At 39.2% G+C, this 21,508-nt stretch overlaps 1 protein-coding gene and 1 long non-coding RNA gene across 2 annotated transcripts in view; one reads left to right on the forward strand and one right to left on the reverse strand.

The window, feature by feature from the left end:
- Positions 1-21,508, forward strand: part of WT1 (WT1 transcription factor) — a 137,768-nt gene that overhangs the window by 19,668 nt on the left and 96,592 nt on the right. The gene's annotated exons all lie outside the window — the stretch shown is intronic.
- LOC122460505 overlaps positions 5,060-21,508 on the reverse strand; it is a 64,690-nt gene continuing 48,241 nt past the window's right edge. The window contains exon 3 of the long non-coding RNA XR_006281848.1: positions 5,060-5,212. This is a non-coding gene — a long non-coding RNA (uncharacterized LOC122460505). The remainder of the gene's footprint in view (positions 5,213-21,508) is intronic.

Consider the following 21,508-nt stretch of genomic DNA (forward strand, 5'->3'; position numbering starts at 1 on the left):
AGTAATTTAAGCAGCTCACTCTTACATGCTATGAAATATATCTCATAACACCACCAAAGCCTCTGGAAAACCTACATAGGAGATGTTTTCAGAGTAGCAGCCATGTTAGTCTGTATTCGCAAAAGAAAAGGAGTACTTGTGGCACCTTAGAGACTAACAAATTTATTTGAGCATAAGCTTTTGTGAGCTACAGCTCACTTCATCGGATGTATTCAATGGAAATACAGAGGATATGTAAACAACTTTTAAATGGGCACTATACATTACAAACTAAACATCTCCCCTAAAACAAATCTGTCTTGTCTGAGTAGACTGAAAGGAGAATAAACTTACTATTCTGTTGGGGATGATCTTAAAGAAAATATTGTTGATGGCATGGAGCAGGGAACTAAAGAGTTGTGCTTTTTAGTTTTTCCAATGCATTTGAGAAGTATTGCAAACATCTGCAATTTGAAGGAGTTTGCTTCATGTTCCCCTCAAAGCACTCTGCAAAAACGTTCAGGTAATTCAGGTAATAAATTAGGTAGATCTTCAAATCAAATAAATCCAAATCAGCCAAAAGAATGTATTTTCCATATGAAGAGAGTCCCAAAGTTTCAGGTGACAAAGGTCAGTTTCCATTCTAAATGGCCTGCACATATTTTAGAAGCATTTCCCCCCCCTGCAGGACATTGTAAAGCCTACCGAAACTTTGTTAAATGCTTGATCTTCAGTGATGTTTTTCACACAGGTTAGACCTTCGTATTCCACAGTCATTGCCCTCCCAATTAAAAACAGTTTAGTAAACAATTACTAAATTTGAAAATGAAACTATTAGAGAAAACTATTAATAGCGTTCTACAGGTGGGTACTGATTTGGAAGAGCTCTCAGTGTGATACCATGGAAATATAGGAGATGCCATACCTTAGAGGTGCCACAAGTACTCCTGTTCTTTTTGCGGATACAGTGAATTCTTACGTGTTTTGGAAAAAAATCTTTTAAATTTGTCTTTTATTTTTACTGGAAGTCCTACCATTCTTTTATTATAACAGAGAGAAAGCCTGACTTCTCCCTATTGTTCATTATTTTATATAACTGTACTTCTGTTAAGCCCCATCTTATTCATCTTCTTTCTAAATGAAAGTCCTGATCTTTTCAACCTGTCCTCATATAGAAGTCTTATCATACCTCTAATCATCAAGTCTCTGAACTCCTTCTGGATAAAAAGTTTAGTGAGAATGGTCTTGAAGAATATGATCTTCTTTTGAGGAAAAAAATGGTTTTGTAGCTAAAGCAGAGAATTAGAAATCAGAAGTTTTAATATGGGCTCTGCATACAAAGACTTCCTTTGTGAAATTAGGAAAGCCACATTATTTCTGTCTGCCTCAGTCACCCTATCTGTAAAATGTAAAATTTTAAAATAATACTTCTGTTGGTCACAGAGCTATTGAGAGCTTAATTTCATGTTTGTTAAATCTTTTAGGATTCTTGTCTAAAAGATAATATGGAAGTGCAAAGTATTGTTTTTTATTATTATTAATTTATTTTTTGTTTTGTGTGGCAGGCTCACAAGACAGTACAGACTTCTATAAAATGATGCAGCTGTCCCATTGGCCTTTTCAGGTTTAGTAAAACTATGCAGTTTCAGAAGAATCTATCTTGCTAGGCATTATATTATCATCGTTATTATCCTGTGCTTATTAATTCCAAGAGCACATTGATACATTTGTCTTGCTGCTGTTCTCAAGGACATAAAAATGTGCTTGCTAGGTAAGAATATTTTATTTAAAAGTACTCAAACACTGAAAGTTTTTCCAGAACTTGAGAGCTTCTCTTAGCTGGAGTATAGTAGAGCTATTCAGAGAATAGTTAAGAAACTGCTTAACAGTCCAAGTGTATTATTATTTTTGTATATTTTTAATGATTAAGCTCTTTTTCTTCTGTTACTTTGGAGTAAACCTCTTGTGGCAAATCCCAGTTCTTTTTAAGCAGTGTATTGCTTCCATAATCCAAAGCTCAGGTGTTTGCCATTGCTATTATTTCTTCTCATCTTATTATTGAATATCATGGATCCTGGTGATATTGCTTAACAAATGTCTTCATGAAGGCCACATGCATGCAACAGTTCAGAAAGCTGCAACATCCATTTCATTTGAAGAGCTAAGATGCTGGAAGGAATCCTTCAGGGTACATCTGCTAAATTCATGCCCATGCTAAAATACTCTTAGCTTTGTAACAAAAACAAAAAGATCAAAAAGAAACATACTTATGTATTTTCTGTTTTTCAAAAAGCAGTGAAGGTCAGTGAAAAACCAGGGAAAGTTAGAAAAGAAATTTGTTACCATAAAATAATCAAAACACTGACCCAATGTAGAGTTATCTGCTATTTTTCATCAGAATAGAAACAAGCAGGAATCTTTGTATATTAAAGTTGTGACAGGGTCAGGCCAGATGGCTGCAGGCGAGTGATAGTAGGCAGGTATATTAGCCCCAGATTAAGCAGGTCCCTTTTCCCTGGGTAAGGTAAAAGGGGAGGTTCCAGAACAATCAGGAACTTGCTGGAACCAATTAAGGCAGGCAGGCTAATTAAGACACTTGGAGCCAATTAAGAAGCTGCTAGAATTGATTAAGACAGGCAGGCTAATCAAGGCACCTGGTTTAAAAAGGACCTCACTTCAGTCAGTGAGGGGCACGCAAGGAGCTGAGAGTGAGAGGGTGTGCTGCTGGAGGACTGAGGAGTACAAACGCTATCTGGCATCAGGCAGAAGGTCCTGTGGTGAGGATAAAGAAGGTGTTGAGAGAAGGCCATGAGGAAGTAGCCCAGGGAGTTGTAGCTGTCTCACAGCTGTTACAAGAAACACAGTAGACAGCTGTGATCCTCAGGGCCCTGGGCTGGAATCTGGAGTAGAGGGTGTCCCCGGGTTCCGCCCTATTGTATATAAGAGGAGTTGACCTGAACTGTGGCTCCTACCAAAGGGGAAGGTCCCTGGCCTGTCCCCTGACCCACTAGGTGGATCAGCAGAGACTACGGGGTTTGTTCTCCTTCCTTTTCCCCATGCTGACCAGGGATGAGGTTAGCTGAGTGAACGGCAGGTTTGAGCCATTAGCAAAAGTGGCCAAACTGAGGGCTGCCATGAATCTCTGAGGTGAGCAAATCCACCAATAAGCGCAGGACCCACCAAGCAGAGGAGGAACTTTATCACAAAGTTTACTACTGAATCCAGGTTCCTATCTACTGTCATGGTATCTCTAGCGATATCTAAACTAGAAGAGCAAAGATTACGCATAATTCTTCATCCCCCAAAATCTCACATTGTGATTCAATAAACCAGCCAATTCTTCAATACATTTTAATAAAACAAATAGCTTCTTACTCCCCTCCACCATCCTTTAGTAAATAACATTACGTACATTCTTTTAAATATGCCCTCTCCACACATAGTGGCAATCACCTTTGTTACCTGTCCTAAGCCTGTCTACCTTGAATCAAGTAAATCATTACATGTAATGGACCAAATCTTGCTTTCAGTTACTGTACATAAGTATAATCCGGAGTAATTTCATTAATATCAATGTAGATACTGCATGTTTACAGCTGTGTAATAAGTTGAATCTGGACAGTATTTATACTAGAAGCATTAGAGTAATATAGTACTTTATTGCCTTATATTATTTCATAGTATTTTAAGTCTTTAAATCCTAAATTAAGAATTCCAAGATAGCTAGTGAGAGGTCCCATACTTCTCAAAGTAAATTAAAAAAATCCTGCTTTCTAAAATCCTCCTAAAGAGCACATGCACAAAAACTAAATATAACCTTAGAGACCCTATTTACAGTAACCACCAATTTAATAAACCTTTCTAAAACCATCATGGTCAAATTTTACAACAGGATCTCAGTGAAACAAAGTATAAACTAGACTGCTACAAAGCAAAATGCTCTGTGCCAAAACACTTAATGCAGGCATCACCTGCTTAATCAAATTAACAGGAGTAGGCAGCATGTGGGAGGAGGGTAACTTTTCTGGGATGATGGATAGCTGGCACTCTGTGGTATATGGCATACCAAGTGCTCTAGTGAGAGAAGTAGAGTCCTCATAATTACAGTTATTGTTGCTGGATAGTATGACTCTAATACAGCCACAGCAAACTTCCCTAAAATCACTTTTCATATTATTATTGATGAGTTTTATTTTCTTTTGAGTCCAGAAAGACATCGCTGCATCCAGTTTTTAAGACTACTTGTGGTAAAGACACTATACAGCTGAAACATAGTCAATGCTAATAGGACTGGAACCAATACAGAATTACTGGGAAAGATCCATTGAATCTTTTGCTTATAGGGCCCCAATTTTTAAATGTGGACATCTTAGTAAGATGTCAAATCTCAGATTTGAAATCTGAGCGCAGAAATTAGCCCTTATATTAACATTTTGGCATCTGTAATGAGTAGTTAGATGCTGAAATGGGTATCTAAATGTTCAGATGTGGAGTATGAACATCCTTTATAGTTTTGATTTATAAGAACGTACCTGGATATGTGTGTACCAACACACTAACAAAACAAACACAACTCCCCACCTTACTGAGTGACTGAAATAATTGTATTCAGTTTTAGCTACTAATCTCTTTGGCAAAGATATATGTACCCTTCTCTTTTAATTCATTTGCAGTTATTTGTAGTAAGACTAGGTACTGGGGAATATCTCTGGATATCTTCAGATTTTGGTCATCTTTCCAATGAAGCAGTGGAAAAAAAAAGACTCTATCTTACTCAAATCCAGTAGTCATAGGCTAGGCACAGTAGTAATAAGAACTGTTCTGTGAAAACATCTCTGTCAGTGGTTAGAGCACTAGATTGAGGTTAGGAGACCTGGGGTCTCTTCTCTTTTCTGTCACTGTTTTTAAGAAAGTTACTTCAACTCTTTATTAATTTGATTCCCCACAACCTTTGTATATTTTATCAATTTAGACAGTATGCTCTTAAGGCAGGGCACTCTCTCACTTTGTGTTTGTTCAGTAGGGCCCAGTCTCAACAGGAGCCTCTAGGTGCTTCTGTAATACAAATAACAATCTCTGCATTAGTGTGCCAATGTGCCTTACCTCTGGCAGGAAGAATCCTCACCATGGTTTTGGATGAATATCAGAGCAACCTTCTGTGTCAGTTCAAATCCTTCCTTCCAACTTCATGATCTCTTTTTGAATCCAATGCTCACAGTATTCAGCTAGTATTCTGGAAAGTGAACATTTCTGATTGGAAATCAAGTGGTGGGAGGAAGTAATATAAGTTAAAAAGCAGCTTTGAATAGAAAAACAAAAGGACTAAATTTACAGAGCTAGAGAGTGAGACTCACTAGTTAAAATATCTTAGACTTTAAAGAGAGTTTTAATGGAAGTAGCCATTTTTAATTGTCTTCAGTCCTCTAGGCTTTTAGCTGGATTTTGCACTGGCAGCCCCAATGGTATAGTTGGTGTTTTTATTTTCAGTTCTCCCATATTTCCAAATCACAGAGAAAGCCGTCTGATTAAATGGCTGTGCTTGTTCAGTCATCTGATGGGTTTTGAACAAAAGCAGTCAATTATGCGGCAGTGTGTGTTAGTTTTGTAAGTGTCAGGTGAAGGCTGACAGAGATCACATTTCTGAGTTTTGCTGCTGAATTCAGACCTTGGCCTCCAGAGATAAGGGATCTCTGCAGTGCCTCACAGGAGCAGATAACCGAGTAGTACAGGATTTCAAAAGCTGACATACTTTTATTGCCACAATATTCGTGTCATGAAGATGATGGGTTTTATATTGTGGGTTGATAAATCTGTGCATTTCTTAAGCCTAAAAGCCAAGTCCTATTGATAAATAAAGTGGTTACCCTTCTAAAAAAGAAACTTTGTTGCAGGAGATATCCATTGCAGTTAACGAGAGCCCCTCTGGTTTATAAGCCTGGAAGTTTAGAATAGTAGTTTTGTCCTTAGAGATGAGGTGTATCCAAATACTGAATTTCTAGGTTTGTATATTAATTTGTTCCACCAAAGTGCAGACTAATTGTTTTAGGCATGTGCATGTGGTGCTACTTGAGTCTGGCTCCAGAAGTTGGAGGTGCCTTCTTATTATTTCTCAGCCACTGAAGACTCTCAAATCTGAGAACAGTCCTTTGAAAGATGTCATCAGCTACATCAAGCCTTGGTTCAGCCATATAATAAGGTAAAAGAGATGAGGGATTTGGCTGAGAGAATGACATGTTTACCAATCTGCATTAGCCATATTGGGATTTATTTTGGTTGGTCCTGTGATTTAGCACAGCGGTGGAAAGGCCTTTATTCAGGACATAGCCTGAAATTGGCTGCTGTTGAGTTGGGTATTCAGGCTGGAGGGTAATTCTGAAATATGGTTGATAGATTCATGCCATTTTTTTCATCAAGCTTAGGAGTATTTGATAAGTAGCAAATGAGTGAAAGGATGGTCTAGTAGTTGGGGTGCTAACCTGGGACTTGGGAGGCCTAGATTCAGTTCCCTGCTCTGCCACATGACTGGTAGGACTTTGGGCAAGTTATTTAGTCTCTCTGGGTATGTCTTCACTGTAGTTTGGTACAAGTCTCCTAGCCCAGGTGGACAGACTCATGCCAGTGGGGCTCGAGCTAGCATTGTTAAAAATAGCAATGTGGACGTTGCAGCTTCGGCTGGAGCTCGGGTTCTCAAGCGCACCTGACCCCGTAAGCTTGAGAACACAAGCTCCTGCCTGAGCTGCAACATCCACTCTGATATTTTTAGCATACTAGCTCGAACCCTGCAAGCACACATCTGTCTGCTCAGGTTGGAACGCTCACTCCCAGCCATGGGCTCCAGGTTTGAATAATTTTTGGAGGTGCCCAGAACGAGTCCAAGCAAAGCCATCCTGTCCATAGGACGGACTGAGGCAACCACCCCAGGCCCCATGCTTCAGGGGGACGTGAGGGCCTGGGGGGTTAGTGGGGGCCTGGTGCCTGCAGCAGCGAGCGACCTGGTCCCAGCCTGCCCCATTCTGCTCCACCCCGCTGGCTCCCAACATCACTCATGGGAGGGGGCAGAAGCCAGAAAGAGGTGGGGGCAGGGACTTGGGGGAAGGGGTGGAATGGGGGGGGTAGGGGAAAAGCAGGGGCAAGCTGGGGCCAGGTCACTTGCTGCTGCTGGTGCCAGGCCCCCTGCTTACCCCCCAGGCTGCCCTGGACCCAGAGCCGTCCCGTCCAGAGGACAGACCGGGGCAACCGCCCTGGGCCTTCAGGGGCCCCGCACTTCAGCGAGCAACTCAGCCCCAGCCCACCGCTGCTCCGCACCCTCCGCATCCCCATTCCGCCCCTTCCCCCACGCCTCATCCCACCTTTTTCCAGCTTCCACCCCCTCCTCCAAGCAACGCTGGGGGCTGGCGGGGTGGGGTGAGCTCGGGGTGGGGTGAGCTGGGGCCGGGTCACTTGCTGCTGCCAGCGCCAGGCCCCCCGCTAACCCTCCAGGCCGCCCTGGACCCCACATCCCCCTGAAGCGCGGGACCCCCGAAGTGCAGTAAACCCAAACATTCCTAAATGCCAGGCCCACGTTCCTAAATATTGGTGGAGCACGGGCACTGTGGGGCCATATAACTTGCCGCCTATGCTCCCAGCTGCAGTGTAGACATACCCTCTGGGCCTCCGTTCCCCATTTGTAAAATGGCATAATAGCTCTTCCTTACAGCACAGGTGTATTGTCAGGATAAATAATTAAAGATTGTGAGGCACTCAGATACTATGGTAATGGGAAGTCATAGAAGTACCAAAGATAATAGTAATATTCTGCACTAGCAGCATACTCAGTGCTGACAAAATGCAAACATAAATACAATGGCTGCCCTGGAGAGCTTAGAAGGAATAATTTAGATGATGGTACAATGTGACTGATCTCTGTTGTCACAAACTGGAACATAGGACTTTCTCTCTATACTTTCTTGTTACTATAAACATTTGCTGTTGAGGAAGAAACCTTGTTGATGTGACTATTTTTTTTTTTATTTCCTATTGAGTCATTGCATCAATTTATTGGGGCAGAGTGTTGTACCTCTCTGGTTGTTGTGATTGCTTATTAGAACATTGGGCTCTATAAAGTGAAGCTGTTGCATAATTACCTGTTAAGGAAAGGATATTCCTTATAATGTTACTCATCAGTGACCAGGATTATTATGGGTGGAACTCTGCTGTGATCCACCTTTGTTTCCTTCTATAAATCCCTTACATGAAAGTATATACCAAACTCCATTTTACAGTTACATGGTGTGTGGCCCATATTTTTAAAATGGCCAAAGCCTGACCTCTGATTTTGCATCTGCAATTTTGCACACACAATTGATTGCAGACACAAAATTGTGAGTCCAAAATGACTGCACTTGCCTATCTAATTACCTAATTTGTGAGTGCAATCATGTATTTATTAAGTATTATGTATTTATGTATATATTTATGCCTTCTGCCAGTTGTCCCTAGAATGGATTCAAGTGAAAAATTTTCAGTGCTTTTTAAGCACTTGAGGAGTCTGAGTTTTTTGGATAGATTGTATTATTTATTTAATGCATAGATAATGATGGATTTATTTTTCCGTGGGTACTCTTTTCTTTTCCATTTTTTTCTTTCTACACTCTAGAAAATAAGACAGAGGCCTTTAAAAGCTGTTGTTTGTCTTGACTTCACCTTCATTAATCTTATTTAGTTTCTGTAAGGAGTCATTCTGTGAGTGCCGCCGATGGGTAATGTTTTCTTTTCCAAAGTTCATGATTCTTCTATTCAAATCACTAATTTTCACGGTTACACTCCAGTGGTTTAGTGCTTCCCAGGCCTCCAGGAATGAGTTCAATTAGCAATGCTGAATAAATTCTCAAACTTGATTCATCTTTCTTGTCATCAGGATTTAGCACTGAGATAACAGCATATTTTGTATTCATCAGTAAAAGATTCAGATCTGAATTTAGAAGAAAGCATTTCACCTGTCTAGCTGCTTTAAATCTGGCTAAGAGACATAGGACTCAGTTTTGTTCCACCAAAGTCAGTGGTGGATCAGTTCTGTTCCATTGAATCAATGGTATTTTGGCTTCAGTATATCAAGCTATATGCAGTACTTGGATGTACATTCCAAATTAAAAATAATTCATCTGGGGAATTTGTAAATTAGTTGATCTTGTAAAATTCAAAACAAATTAAAGCAATATAATTTGGCTGAGACATGGATGTAATGACTTTTGATGTAATGACTTTGTGATGATTTTGATGTTATGATATTATGGTACTTTGAAAAAACAAAATGCAAACCAGTCAAGAGCAAAAGCTTTTGAAAAGTGTCATTCAACAGCAATTCTTCTGGCTGGTTATAGATCAGCTCTGACTGTCTCCAAATGGTATCTTGTCCATTCCGCTGAACCAAAAGATTGGGATCTGTCATTTGGCACTTCTGAGTGGGATATCATGAATGGAAACATGGGAAAGACAGGTATACAGTTCTCCCGTTGGGGAGAACTTCCTAGGAAATGAATTACAATAATATTAAGAGCCTTGCTTAAAATTGTAAAGAAGGGAGAATGGAGGGAATCCAGGAAATTCAGAGTTAAATCTACAGGCTTGTCTATTAGGAGATTTAGTGCGTAGCAAGCTGGAGTGGGGTGGGCCAGAAGTTCCTCCCAGGGGCGACATGTGGGGCAGTCACATGTCCCTGTCCCTTTACATTGTGTCCCACCCGTATCAGCAGGCAAAAGTAGTCTCTGCTGTATTTCTATGATTAGGAACAGGTAGTTTAGTTTACACAATAATTTTTTGCCCTTCTATTGAATGTCCATCCAAAATCTCAAAGCATTTTACAGACATCCATGAATTAAGCCTCCTGACTTCTCTGTGAGGTAGATAACATTGTCCCCATTTGTAAAATGGGGAAACAGATGACAGAGCCGGTTAGTAACTTGCCAAAAGTCACGCAGAACATCTGGGTCCAAGCCAGGAATAAAACTCAACCTCCTGACTTCTAATTCCATGCTTAACTCTGAAACCGGGCTTCCTCTCCTCTAATATACATGGTACTATGTACAAAGTTATGGACTGTCCTGCACCTGTCCTATCATTGCCTATAAACTTCAGCCACTAATGAATTAAAGACAATTTGTGATCTTAACTCTTAGTTTCCTGCCTTTTGCCAGATTAAGACAGATCTCAAATATTATTTTAATGTAACCTTAAAAAAACCTTGGTATTAATTTTGTATTTATTGTAGTTGTACTGACTCTAATGAGTTTAATGGAATTAATCCAACAGATGTCACAAATATTTCTAATTCAATTTAATATTCCTAAATACAACTTGTTTTTCTTTTCTTTTTAAAAAACTTTTTTGAAATGAAGCTAGGGCTGATGAAAGATGCTGGACTGACAGCCCTGGAAACTGAAGAGTTTTATATATCCGCAGAATAGGTACAGCAGCAGTACAAACTTCCCCACCAGTATTCCTAAAACCTAACCTAAAGGGACTACCTCCCTTAGAAGGGAGTCCCTTTACCTATTAAATTCTTATTCTTTCTGCTGAGGCTGCCAACAACGGGTTAAGTAAACTCACAGAAAAGACAGATTGCTCAATGTTCAGTTCCCTGGAGCAGGGATTATGTTTGTTTTAGAGTTTGCACAGCACCTAGCACCAGGTGGCTGGGATCTTGATTGGAAGCAATACAAATAATATTGTTATATTATTCATGTCATAAAATGCATTACAAAAAAGAATAATTCATATAATAGACAATATAGAAGTATTGATTTGAGGATGGATTCATATCCTTTAAAAACTTAGAAAACAGTTAAGGTTTTTCCTAACTGTGACATAAATAAAGCAAACATTTTCAAAGGTTATGGGTGCCCTGGGATATGCTTAGTCCTCTCTTAACCTGTTAATTTATTACTGTTACAAGTTCATAAGATGTGAAATGTATGGGTCTCAAAGCTGATGGTTTTAACTTGTGAATATGAATGAGAGCTCTTCGGTTGCTATTTACTTTTGTTTTACAAGGTCAGCTTTTTATCTTTGCATCATTTAACCTCAAAAATATGGCTGAATTAGACAGGTATGTAATGCTTTCTCTGGAAGCATACATTTTTCAGACTCTAACTTTATGTTAACTTTTCAGTGAAGGAAAATGTTGGGCTCTCTCCTCTCATGATAGTATTATTTTATAGGAGTAAAAATCAAATTAATGTAGCCATTCATACTAATAAAAATAAGTAATAGTTTTCCTGTGTAAGTTTTCCTGGGACTCAGAAATTCTAGGTTCTATTCCTGGCTCTGCTGTGACCTGGGTGAAATTCATCCCTGTGCAGTGGGCATATGCATCACTTGAATCCCACTTAAACCCTATGTTGAGGACTTAAGTAATACATAGGCCTTTTGCTGGACTTTGGTGTGTGAGGTGAGTTTCACTAGATATGGCCTTCTCCCTGTGTTTCTCAGATTCCACATCTTGAAAATGACAGGGGTATTGTGAGGCTTAATTAATTAGATGTTTGTAAATTAGCTTGATTCTCCCTGATTGAAAGGCACTACACAAAGTGTCACTAAGAGTCTTTATAGTTCACCAAAAATGAGAAGCCATTATGGATAATGATTTAATATTAACAGTGGTGCTAATGTTAAAGAAATTGTAAGGATCAATGTCACTTTTTATGGGCTTGATTTCCAGAAGTTCTTGGCTTGCTGCAGGAATCACTTGATGAAATTCTTTGGGTTATGTTATGCAGGCAGTCAGATTAGATGGCCACAATGGCCTCTTCTGAACTTGAAACCAATGGATCTATGATTTAGGCCTGGTCTACTTTACAGTGCTGCAACTTTCTCACTCAGGGGTATGAAAAACACCTCTGTGAAGCTGCGAGTTTCAGCACCTTAAAGTGGCAGAGTAGACAGTGCACCAGTGCTGGGAGCTGCACTTGCAGTGCTGGGAGCTACTCCCCTCATGGGGATGTTTTTTTACAGCTTGTGCCGGGACTACACAGCCACATTAAAGTGCTGCCACAGTAGTGCTTTAACATTGCTAGTGAAGACATACCCCTAGCAAAGTAAAAACTCAGCCCCAACTTGCGCTAGGGTTGGTCAACTCAGAATCAAGGAACAGCAACTGTCTCCCTGTAGCCACTACTCTCCACTATGGCTGAATCAGGGTCACTGATTTATTGTACATAATCCTCAGTTTGGCTAGACACACCACCGTGGTTTCAGTGTTTTCCTGAGCAGGCTCTCCTAGTTTATACTGAGGATGGAATGGTGTACAGGAAAATAAACATCCTACTTGTGTGGGATAATTTTCTGTTTTTCTTGTCGCATTTGTGACACTGGAGGACTTTGTGTCAGCTCTTGCCAAGGTCCCCCTGCCTCAGGGAACCCTGACAAATGCATAGTTGGAATCCGTCTAGCTCACGTTTGTGTAAATATTGTTAAATCAGGTATTAGAATGATAAGAATGTGTTTCATGTTTAGACATTTAATGCTTGTGAGTTGTTGCATGCATTAATCTCACTTATAGTACCTGTATCCCGTACTGTAAGATAATATTTGAGTGATTGTACTGTAAGTCTCTGACTGTAAATCATCAGACAGGAGTGAGTCATTAACTAGTGTGAAGTGCTGATCTGCAATTGAAGGTATTACGTGCTGCCTAACAGGAAAGGTCTATCATCAGCAGATGGACTATTGTAGGATGATAAAGAGGACAAAAGGTGTTTGTTGTTTTGCCCTCCCCCCCCGAAGAAGAGTCATGCAAGTGGATTCCTCTCGTCAGCTGGGTTTGCAGATCTGTGGGAGATAAAGCCCCCTAACAAGAAGGAACTGTTTCTCTATGCTGCTTGGATTCTGGGGTCAAGGTTTACTGGACATAACCAAGAGATCCTCAGTGCTTAGGGTGGGTTAGCCCTAAAGGATGTATATGGCTTGTTTATTACAGAAGCTTCTATTATTTTTTGAAACTTAAGATTGTAACGTATGTGTTAACCCGCTTTACCCTTGTCAATAACTTTCTGGTTTCTTTCTCCTACTTAATAAATCTTTATATAGTTTATTATAGAATTGGCTACAAGTGTTGCCTTTAGTGTGAGATGTAAGGTGAAATGGACCTGGGGTAAGAGACTGCCCCTTTGAGACCTTGATTTTGGCTGGGTGCTGCCATATACTGCTACTAAATAACAACAATTCACTTGGACAGCTGTGCCAGACTGACCATTCCAAATGACAGTTTTGCAGAAAAGATCTCCATTTCAGCTTTCAGATAGGGACCTGTGTGCTACATGTGATCCAGGCTGGAGTGTTCTAATTCCATTGTTTCCCAGATTGAAGTTTCTTAGATGTTTTGTGCTGACTTTGGATATGGAGAACAAAATGGCAGTTAATTCCTCTTTACCTCATTATGTATTTGTAATAATTTTTGGATTGTTGTTTTACAAAGATGTCAGCTAATCACTTCTGATTTACTATAGAGAGAGCATGCAAAAAGTACAGAGTATTGGATTAAAATGCAAAGGAATTTATTTTGGTAACTAAGCTGGTGCAATGCTTGCTTGGATATATAACTTCCATCTGCCTGGTCATGGTTTTGTTTACTTTTCACTGTTCTTGTGAGTTTTCAGGTCAAGCCACAGGTTAGGACTACCATTCTGGAGTTTAGATGTTGAAAAGATCTTGATAAATTATGAGAGAATAACTTTCCAAATATTTTCAAGTTTTCTGGCATTGTTAAGAGCTCTGGAAAGGGTCTATTAAAGAAAATGGTTTTGAGTTTTAGATGTGTTCTCTCCAAGCCAAGTGTATACTTCATGCTGCAAGCAGATGCCTATTTAACCTGAAGAAGAGCTCTGTGTAGCTCAAAAGCTCCTTTCTCTCACCAACCAAAGTTGGTCCAATACAAGATATTACCTCACCTACCATGTTTCTCTAATATCCTAAAGATGGCAACCCTAGTCCCAGTGGGAAGCAACACTAATTCCCTATAGTAAGTTTGAGTTCCCTTCCCTGGGCTACTTCCTACCAATAGATGGTCTGACATAACTACAACAACAATATACTTAACCTCTGGAAGTTAGAAATAGTAAAATGTCCAGAGAGGGAGATTTCAGAATAGCAGCCGTGTTAGTCTGTATTCGCAAAAAGAAAAGGAGTACTTGTGGCATCTTAGAGACTAACCAATTTATTTGAGCATAAGCTTTCGAGAGATGAACTGTAGCTCACGAAAGCTTATGCTCAAATAAATTTGTTAGTCAGAGAGGGAGAAATTCACTTCTGTGCAGAGAACCAATGCAAGATCTGTGCACCACTGAAGTCCCCTATTTTCAGGGCTTAACTGAAACATAAGTGGTACACATGCTTTGTGAAAGCAGCTATAAACACACAAGACCTTACACAACACAAGTTTTCACTAAAATATGTTATGCTTAGGCCCATTATCTTGTACTTTTGTACATTGAATCTCTTTAGGAAATTAATCATGTTGTAATTGCAAATGTGACTGCACTATGCCTAGTTTGCTCGCTCATGTTCTGGTCACTGTGATGTGTTTAAATTTATTATTTTATATTTACTGTATTATAGAAGTGCTGCTCATAGTTCCATAGTCAAGGTTGCACTGCATTCTGCAGTTAAAGCAGAGATTCAGTCTCTATTACATGTGAAGAATACAGTTTATCTTTCCCAAAATAATCACACTTACTCTTGGAGTAAAGTTCTCTGATAGTTAAAATTTACTAAAATTGTGTGCATATGCTACATTTAAAGACAAGTTTTAGGATTAATGGTCATTTTTTGTCACCATTCTTCATAACAGAAGGTTTCTCTGTGACCCGACAAACAATATTCTCCTTCAAAGAATTCCACACAGAACTGTTCCCTTCCAAATGGCTGTCATCTCTCATTGTTCTTAATGGGACTGAGGTCAGAATTTGCCCATGGCTAGGTAGCCACTTTGAGAAGGACATCTATCTCCCATTGTTCTCAATTAGATTGAAGCCATAAGCTGCTCTTGTGGATGTTGATTTCACTCTCACTGCAAACAATGGATGATGGTGACCATTTTGAAAGAGAGCACCTTAGTTGAGCACCTCTGTGACTTCAGATCCAGTGAGAATAATGGAAAAAGGAGGCTATTTTGAAAGAGGCAATTCTTCAGGAGTTTCTCAAAAGAAGATTTTTATACACTAGCCTCTGCTGTCAAATAAATTTTCAGTTATGAAAAATGTCAAAATATTACCATTACTCCTAAACATTTATTTTCAAAAACAGTTCATTGCTTCAGATCTACTCAGAGAGGATAAGAAGAGGAAACTGAAAATAGGGATGGGACTGGACAAGAGAGAAGGGAAAATGATGTGTATGTGTGCTGGGGAATGTGGGGTGCAGGATGGAACGGAAAACTTCAGCAAGTGTATGCAGAGGTATGTGAAGGACAGAAGGAAGTGGAGGGTGCAGGGATTGTTCATGGTAATATAGGGGGCAATATATGTGCAAGAGGCAGAATTTGGAGGACAGGATGGGGGGAAACTGAGGTATATATTCCAGCTGATTTGCACTTTTCAGTGCTGCAAAGCCAGTTATCTTATGACATAATGAGAAGGCGAATTAAGAGGAAAAAATAATGTATCCTAAAAAAATCAATTTAATCTATTCTAGGACCAGAAACACTAAAATACCTTAATTATAATCATATGGGGGCAGAGTTAAGATTGTTTGAGTGCTCTAACTGTATTTCCATATCCTGAATATGTTTGGATTTCTTTTAAGCTTAACCTTATTTCTGAATTTCCTGGGTTGATAACACCTGGTTTGGGGATAATTGCAACACCACTGCAATGTCTTTTACCCTAAGTTACTGATACTGTGAACCTTAACTACATTTTAACACCTTAGAATATTTAGATATTCTGTGAGAAACCGGTATTCTAGGAAAAAGAAAAGGAGTACTTGTGGCACCTTAGAGACTAACAAATTTATTTGAGCATAAGCTTTCGTGATCCACAGCTCACTTCATCGGAATGCATCCGATGAAGTGAGCTGTAGCTCATGAAAGCTTATGTTCAAATAAATTTGTTAGTCTCTAAGGTGCCACAAGTCCTCCTTTTCTTTTTGCGAATACAGACTAACACGGCTGCTACTCTGAAACCTGTATTCTAGGCTTGACCTTTTCTTAATACAGAGACTGGGTATATATATAAAATTTATTTTGTAACTTCATTATCTGTTGGCAGCGATCTGTATAACTTTCCTTCAGAGATTTACAAATGTATGTGCTCTCTTCTTTTTTTTTTTTTTTTTTAAACATGTACAAAACCTTGCTATTTTTTTTGGCTTCCAATGAGTACTTTGCAGAGCTGAGCTCTAATAAATAAACTGTTTTCAACTATTGAATTCTCAGTCTTCCAGATGTGAATATTTTTGTTGTCCTTGTTGATGCTAGACAGGATTCACAAGTTTATGTTCCTTGTCAGAGCATCCTTTTCCCATCTCAGATACATTACTTTCCTCTGGCATTATCCTGACAAATAGATCCCTTTATTTATGCCTTTGTTTCACTAGGGTTTGATTATGATATTACATTAATAGTTTGCCTTTCATAGAAAGTATTGCAGGATATCCATAAATTTTGGATGCTCTTTCTTTCTTTCTTATTCCCATAATATATGAATTAGGGGCCACCAAATGAAATTAGTGGGCAGCAGGTTTAAAACAAATAAAAGGAAGTTCTTCACTCAGCGCACAATCAACCTGTGGAACTCCTTGCCAGAGGAGGTTGTGAAGGCTAGGACTATAACAGGGTTTAAAAGAGAACTGGATAAATTCATGGAGGTTAAGTCCATTACTGGCTATTAGCCAGGATGGGTAAGGAATGGTGTCCCTAGCCTCTGTTTGTCAGAGGGTGGAGATGGATGGCAGGAGAGAGATCACTAGATCATTACCTGTTAGGTTCACTCCCTCTGGGGCACCTGGCATTGGCCACTGTCAGTAGACATGATACCAGGCTGGATAGACCTTTGGTCTGACACAGTATGGCCTTTATGTTCTTATCTTTGAAGTATCAATAAAGTCTTTCCAAATCTTCAGCCTTTCCACCAACCAGTGTCAAGAGCATAGCCAAAAGGTAGGGAGAGGGGTTGATCTAAACGTCTGGAAGAAATATTCAAATGTTTACATGCTTCCATAAATTTTCTACTAAATGGCAGAAAAGAGTGCATCCAAAGGCATTGCAAATAAGGTGTACATTTTTGACAGTGAGGGTAATTAATCATCGGATTGGTGGATTCTCCATTACTGACAATTTTAAATCAAGATTGGATGTTTTTCTAAAAGATATGCTCGAGGAATTATTTTGGGGAAGTTCTATGCCCTGTGTATTACAGGAGGTCAGAGTAGATGATCACAGTGGTCCCTCTGGCTTTGGAATCTATTAATTTATGACAAAGATTCATATTCTATCCTGAATGTGTGCATTACACCCACACACACCCCCTTCAGTTACTGGAAGCTGGTTCTATTTGTAAAAACGAATGCTGGTCCTTTGATTGGTTTGGTAGTATGACTCAGGTTCTGCAATCTGGATGACAAGCCTGCATAATTGCCACCGTATGGAGACTGGACTTTTTAAGATTAGCCTGTGTGGCTAATGTGTGACACCCATGAAATAGTTAATAGGGAAAATCTGATTGGGAACTATATCATCATTTTATTGTATGTTGATATGATATGTGTTTCTGACTTAGTATTTCATTGGTATGTCATTTACTCCATATCAGGCAGGTCAGTTAAGTTTCCAGTAAATTCAGGAGATTTTCTTCTAATTTGCATCTTGACTCAGACATATTTTACCTTCTGATGGAAAAAATAATCAGAGGGGCACAGAGAGCCTAGGAAACTACACAGGGTATATCTTACAGTTTTCTTCTCGTACTTTCCTCAGTAAGAGAGTGGTTTGGAAAGCCATATATTGGGCAAGAGGCCTTCCAAATCTAGGGAGCATAGGAAGCCACAAAGTAAATTCTGCTCCAGACCCTGGAGTCTCTTCAGCGAGGGGCTGACCCTCTGTAGTATCAAGCTGGATTCCCCTCTCCCATGCAGCATGGCTCTGTCAAGAGTTACATTCCCCCTTGCAGCTACACAGAAGGAGACGGAGAGGGGTCTGGTTCTTAGTGTCTGGCTTCATCCCGTGAAAACAAATTGAACCAACATAGGAGGAGGGGCTTCGATTAGCTTGCTGCACATCTCCACCCACTGTGGCTGTTCTTCTGCTTGTGATACTCTAGAAGCTGCTTATTTCCTATTTGTTCTCAGCACTGGATCCAAAATGGGTGTGCAAAAGTGGCTCACCATCTCCTTGAACCTCCCCAACCCCCAAAAGCAATCCTTGCATACTATAGTTATTTATACAACTGCAAAGTGAGTGGAAAAGACCACTGGCTGATTTGGTAGCATTTTGTGCCTACTTTGTTCTTCTGTAAGGGGCTACATGCAGTGCAAAGGAGCAGAGAATCAGACCCCATCAACTTTGCGAAATGTACAAAGTTATTCAGACTTGTTTTAACCAATGGCAGGAAAAGTTCAGTCTGCTTGGTTGTTTGGGCTTAGATTTTGAGTTGATATTCTGCTCTGAGTCTATGCTAGGGACATAAATGGGAGTCATGCATGTAGATTTAGGGCAGAGGATGTCCCTTAAACTGCAAAAGGCAGCACTACAAGCATTAATTCCCTCAGTCAGTCTCCATTTCAGGAGAATATAAAATATGTGGACTTCACTTTGTGATTGAATATGACTTTGTGATTTGAACTTCAAAGTTTCAGATTCTTTCTAAATCAAATCCAAGCTACAGGTGCAAATTTCTCACAGTTAGGAATGAGCAAACAGAAATGTCCCAGTGAAAATATCATGTTACATTGTGTATCTCACTATTTTGCATAGTAGCTTGGTAAATATCTAAGAATTTTGACTACAGTTTATAAATAACAGCTGTAAAACAACAGCTGGCAGCTGAGCAGTTCAGATTATGAGAGTGCTTCTGAGAGCCTGGACTAATCCTAGCATGCCTGTAATCATGTTTAAAATTTGTTACCTGGGAGTTGAGAAATGAGTTTGAAAGAGACAGAAAATTGCTTCATGGGGTAACTGAAATCTAAATAACCAGAAAAAGGTTATAGTCAACTGGATTTTTGACTGACTGTAGTATTGAGCCTTAAATTGGCAGTGATGCTAGCTAAATTCAGCAGCAACAGGGTCTGCAGTTCATCAGTTCTGACATCCAGTAGGTGTCATTGCAGGCAACTGAGATTATCAATCAAGGAACAGAGGGATAATTTGTCAGGGTGTGAGGTAGAAGGGGGGAAATCCAAGTTGAAATACATTATTTTAAATCTGTAAATCTTTTTGGAAAAGGATGCCTCTGCTTATATTTAGATTCTCCAAAAATCAAAACTGCAATTTAGCAGCAGTCTCATCTTTTAGAAGGCATCTGTGTTTGCTTTTCACTAGACAGGAAAAATAGTAGAATGAGTGAATTTTAAAGCCCTCTCTACAAAATTGATTAAAGAAAACAGGAGCGTGCTCTGTATATAAAGGAAAGATGGTCAGCTGAAATAAGCCAGAGTTTTGATAAATTATTGCCAAAAGATTATTTTAATTTGTAGTAGTTGGCCTTTGATTTGCTGTACTGGCTGATTTACAAGTTGCTACTGCTGTCTCTTAGTGAAAATACTTTATAATGGGCCAATGAGTTAGGGTGATGGGGGTAAGGGAATAGCCAACTGATAGTAATAGTTTATCAGCTAAGGACTTTCTCCTACAACCCTCTCAGGTGAGTAGTTGTCTTGAAGACAATGGAATTACACACAAGAGTAAGGATAAGTTAAATGAGAAGGAGATGCAGGTTTGGGCCTTAACTTTGTAAATTATGCTCAGGACAATGACATTTCACATAAGTCCACGTACTTTTATAGGAAAATGTTTGAATTCCCTGGATCATGAAGTCACTCAATATACAATAAGATCTTTGTATAAATTTTTTTCCCCTGGGGAGCCACAACTCTGTTCTTAATTAAATGATTGTGATTTTGTCAGATGAGTTAGGGTAACAGTCATGACGTTGTGGGCAAGGTTTTCAGGTTCAGGCCCTTCATTAAAATATCATATGCTGTGATAAAAATCATCTTGCATTCTGAGTAGGTAACACCTCATTAAAAACTAACACTTCATTGATACAGAAGAACACAGTGGGTCTCATACTGCAACCTATACACATGCCAGTAATCCTTATCCTTGCAAAAAGCTCCATGGACTACTTGTGTCGACTTCAAAGGCACTGCTCACATGAGGGTCATTCACATGAATAAGGATTGCATGATTGGGCCCTAAGTTTGGTACAGGTATTTGAGAATGTAGTTTAGCAAAACTCATATTCCACATGTCCCCAGTATACCCATTTAGGAATAAGAACTTAATTTCTCTATAGACACCATGTGAGCACTTATTCCTTAGGTCTCATGATTTCCAAATTGTAAATGGCTTAGATAGCCTCTCATGCAATGTATCAAAAAGCTATTTGCAAATAACAGTGAATAAAATAAAAGAGAACAATAAGTTATCAGTGAAACAGTTACTCATCTAAACATTCATTAAATACTACAAGCTAAGACAAAGATATGTGAGCTATGTACAGTATTTCCAGCAGAGGAACACAGAGAGCATAGCAGATAACAGCTCTTTTCAGCCACCCCAACAAATCCTGGTATATTTATTATAAGCATATTGCCTTCTACAGATTACAGTATGACCAGGAATGAAAAGTTCCTTAAAAGAAAATTCTGGTTGAAAGAAAAATGACAAAAACTTTAAAAAGTATCTAAGAAATGTTGGACCAGTACCATTGAGTACTTAAAAAAAGCTATATTGTCTAGTCAATGGAGAGATTTTGAAATAGGTGTAAATAAGCAAATGCAGTCAAATCATTCTGTTTTTCACTTGAAATCCCATCTATGCAATGCTCTGGTGATAAAACCAACCAGCAAAGAACCACTGTATTCGTATGAGCTGTGAACTGAGTTAAACAGGTTGGGTTGAAAAATTCAATATTTAACTTATCTTATTACATTTTTTCTTAATTTGCACCTTCTCCGATTGTTTCCACTATTGTTATTCCTATTATGAGCAAACAGATATTTTCATTCAGAATTACCTTTATTTTAGTTTAGAACAACAAAGCAAGAAAGATTTCCATGAACGAGCACAGTGTGTGTATCTTGCTTCTGTGGCAGTCTACACTGAACTGAATGCATAAGGGCTACCTGGAAACAGCAGAGTTCTTAGCAATTTAAAGGTGCAGTACACCAGAAACAAAGGAACAACAGCCAAATACAATACTCAAATAATACAAATTATTCATTGTTTGAAGGTACCAGATTTGCTCAATTCACTCCAGTACTAATGGTAGTGTTACCCAGTACAGAACAGCTGCAAAAAGATGCTATTGGAGTTACATAAAAGGTATCCTCACTTGGA

The sequence above is a fragment of the Dermochelys coriacea genome, chromosome 6, assembly GCF_009764565.3.
Source record: "Dermochelys coriacea isolate rDerCor1 chromosome 6, rDerCor1.pri.v4, whole genome shotgun sequence".
NCBI classification, from domain to species: Eukaryota; Metazoa; Chordata; order Testudines; family Dermochelyidae; genus Dermochelys; species Dermochelys coriacea.